Here is a 4,083-nt window from a genome sequence, read left to right as displayed (position 1 = left end):
TGTTCTTGGGTTTTTATGTGCTCCACCACTGATACCATGACGGAAGGGGTAAAGGTGGAGAGAGAGATGATAGGCGCCCGGTGGGACGGGCGTCCCATTCCTTTGGGTAGACAGCTACGTATATGAGGTCTTTCCAGAGGTTAGCAGTCGGGTTAGGGGTGTCAAAAGAGAAGTGGGAGAAGCGGCCTCCTCCACGCCCCGGAATTCCTATGTAGTGGCAGACAAGGAAGTTTGGCCCCCCATTTTGCTCTGCTGATGGATCCATCAGCATAGTGAATTCTGCATGACCAATAGGGATAGCCACCGTATTGATCAGGCCACCATTTACAGTAGTCCTGGGTTTGGTCTTCTAATAAGCATAGAAAGGGGTGATTAGCATCTTGCAAGCTTATTGAGGGCTTTAAGTCGAGGGAAATAGGTTTTGAGCAATTGTTTATGGGGCACATTTTTGTGTCCAAGTCCTTGACTGTTTCTATCCCGCTGACCGTGTAAAGTTCGCGGATGGTGAACCCATAATGGAGGACGGACAGGGGAGTGGGCTTGGTTTGAAAAACAATGGCAAGGAGGAAGGCGATGATCATGTTGGGTCTTATTGATAGTGAGCAGAGGAGGGGATTGAGCATCCCGCGCCAAGGAGCAGCACTATGTACAGCAATGTGAAAGTAGGAGGAAAAGAAGGAGTAGGAAGAAAGGCAGTACAATTAGTAAGGGAAGAACGAAATTGACAACCATTTGGCAGAGGGTAGTTGAGTGCAGGTGGCAGCCTTTGCATCTTGTGATTCTGTGGGGTTTTCCTGGATGACGGGCAGGGAGGGGGAGCGAGCAACACGGGATACTTGAAGTTTGAGAGGTTGGCCTGGAATTGTGGAGCGAGAATAGGTCGGCGGCTCTGTGGGGGGAAGGGGTAGAGGGAGGCAGTTTAGCTGGTTTGAGGCGAGAAGTGTGAATCCAGGGACTGAGCTCTCCTTTGTTATGAGCAGCCTGGCTGCCGTGGGGGTGGGGAGGACTCTTTGGAAGGGTCCTCGCCATCTCGGTTGTAAGCGAGTTCTGGTTTCTGGGTCTGAGAGGAAAACCCATTGTCCCGGGGTGAGAGGTTTTGGATTATGTGTTTCTGGGGGAGCGGGCAAAGGGAGATCTTGATATTGCCAGATATTGGAACAGATGAAGGACAGGAGGGGGTAGGTTATAGGAAGGGGGATGTGAGGTGGAGAGGTTGGAATGCCAGGAGGAAGTGCAGGTCTGCCATAGAGGACCTCGAAGGGTGAAAGCTGAGTGGGCTTTTTAGGGAGGACGCGAACGTGGAAGAGAGCTAGGGGCAGGAGGGAGACCCAGTCCTGATGGAGTTCAAAAGAGAGTTTGGTGAGGATATCCTTTAGTGTGCGGTTAGTTCGTTCAACCTTTCCTGATGATGGTGGGTGAAAGGGAATGTGAAAGTGCCATTTGATGTTGAGGGCTGTCGTTAAAAACTGAACGACTTGTGAGGTGAATTCAGGCCCGTTATCTGACTGAAGGGAGAAGGGGACCCCGAATCGAGGGATGATGTGGTTGGCTAAGATAGATCCCACCGTAGCAGCCCGCTTATTTGAGGTGGGATAAGCCTCAACCCACCTGGAGAAGGTGTCAACCAGGACCAGAAGGTATTTGGTGTTACGGACGGGGGGCATGATGGTGAAGTCCACTTGCCAGTCTGACCCAGGGAGCTCTCCCCTAGCCTGGTGAGTGGGGAACGTTCTGGGCTTTAAGGGGGTATTAGGATTTGTTCGGTGGCAAGTAGAGCATTGAGAGGAAAGGGTGTGTATGAGTTTTGTATGTTCAGGAGTAAGGTGGAAGAAAGTTTTAAGAAATGAAGTGAGAGCCGCTGGGTTTGGGTGGAAAATTGAGTGTAGGTAGGGAATGAGATTGGACAATTGTGGAACTTCACCTGTATGTTCGGCTGGTGGGGAGGAGGTGTTGACGAGTATGGTAGGAAGGGGTTTTAGAGCCGCTTGGCGAGCCACCCTGTTGGCCCGCGAGTTTCCTTGGGTGATAAAAGATGAATCGACCTGGTGGGCTTTACAGTTGAGATGCCTATGGCCCTGGGAAGCAAGGAGGCTTGAAGGAGGTCAGAAATGAGCTTAGCATTTATGATGGCCGACCCTTTGGTGGTTAACAACCCCCGTTCTTGCCAGATGGCTGAGTGTGAAACCAAAATGTGAAAGACATATTTGGAGTCAGTGTAAAGCGATAGGGAGTGTCCTGCTGCCAGTTGGATGCTCGAGTGACTTCTGTGAGTTCTGCTTGTTGGTTAGTGGTGTTTGGCAGGAGGGGATTAGCCTTGATGACATCAGTGGCAGAGGTGATGGCATATCCTGCCACCTGAAACCCCTCATGTATATACGAGCTTCCATCTGTGAACCAAACATAGGACGGTGCAGCTAAAGGTCCTTCCTGAATATGTACTGAACAGGTGAGTAGGGACTCGAGGACTTTGACGCACTCATATATTGGGGTGTCAACAGGAGAGGAAGGGAGTAATGTGGCTGGGTGAAGGGGTGCGCAAGTTTGGAAGGAGACAGAGGGGTCTTGGACAAAGAAAACCAGAAGGGATAGGACCTGACTGGGAGCTAGTGTTTTGAGGCCCTTATATCCTAGGAGGTGATGTAGATGATGGGGGGAAGTAACGGTGATAGGTGCTCCAAACATGAGTTTTTTGGTTTCGCACACGAGCAAGTGGGCGGCTGACAGGGCCCGCAGGCATGGGGCCCATCCCTGAACCGTGTGGTCAAGTTGTTTTGAGAGATAGGCTACAGGAGCAAATGTTTGTCCACTGAATTGGCCTAGAACTCCTAGGGCTGCGCCCTTGTTTTCGTGGACGTATAAGGTGAAAGGTCAGTGAACATTGGGTAGTCGTAGGGCGGGGGCCTGGAAGACAGCCTGTTGAAGGGCAGTGAAAGGCTGCCTGACAGCTGAGAGGGAGAGTAATGGTTCCTTAGGGTCACCTTTAGCCAGGTCATGGAGTGGCTTGGCGAGAAGGGTAAAATTGAGTATCCAGGCTCGGAAGTAGCCCACCAACCCCAGGAATGACTGGATTTCTTCCTTTGTTTTGGGTACTGGGGAAGACTGAATAACAGACTTGCAGCTGGTTGTTATGGCCTTTTGTTGGTGTGAAACGACTACACCAAGGTAGGTGACTTGTGTTTTGGACAGCTGAGCTTTGTGGGGGGAAACACGGTATCCCCTTTGTGCTAGAAAGTTGAGAAGCAGGACAGTGTCTGTGTGAGAGTCAGTTCTAGAGGGGCTGTATAAGAGAAGGTCATCTACATACCGGAGGAGAGTGCTACACCCAGAGTCATAAGAGGACAGGTCCTTGACCAATACCTGGGGGGTTAGGGACCACTGGATGTAGTGGTATTATGGCAGAGTTGATTATTTGTAGATCCTGCAACAGTCAATAAGTATCAGACGGCTTTTTATTGGGAGGGTGGGAGTATTATAAGGGGACTTGGTAGGAACCAGAAGACCCTGGAGGAGCAGCTGGTTAACAATGGGCTGGAGGCCCTTGTGATAGGCGTGTGAGATAGGAAATTGAGGCCTGGAAGGGAAGCAAGAGGGATTTTTAAGGCAAATGAGGACTGGGGTTTGGTGATTGGTCACCACAGGAGTGGAAGTGTCCTAGACTATTGGATTAACTTTTTGGGGGGAAATGGGGAAATCGGACGAAGGTTTCGGGGGGAAGACAGCACAGGCGAGGGTCAGGAGCGGAGTCAGGGGAACTTGGTGTGAGGTGAGGCAGATAGGTGCCCTGAGCTTATACAGGTCTTGTCCCAGCAAAGGGGCTGGGAAGGATGGGATAGCTAAGAAAGAACGGGTGAAGGGACGGCCTTCAAAATAGGCAGGACACCGGACCCGTCTCCAGTGGCTTGGAGGACACCCCCGAGACGCCCACAACCAAGACCTGAGAAGGATGTAAAGGCCCGTGGAAGGAGAGTAAAACAGAATAGGTAGCGCTCGTGTCCACCAAAAGGGAGATGAACTTACCTGCTACCCATAGTGCGGCCCTGGGCTCGGCAAGGGTGATTGGGGTGTTCGAGTCCAGGCGGCTTT

This window comes from Carlito syrichta, unplaced genomic scaffold (genome assembly GCF_000164805.1).
Source record: "Carlito syrichta isolate Samal-C Ts95f unplaced genomic scaffold, Tarsius_syrichta-2.0.1 Scaffold305319, whole genome shotgun sequence".
In the NCBI taxonomy this organism is placed as follows: Eukaryota; Metazoa; Chordata; class Mammalia; order Primates; family Tarsiidae; genus Carlito; species Carlito syrichta.
Note: the sequence above shows the minus strand (reverse complement) of the source record.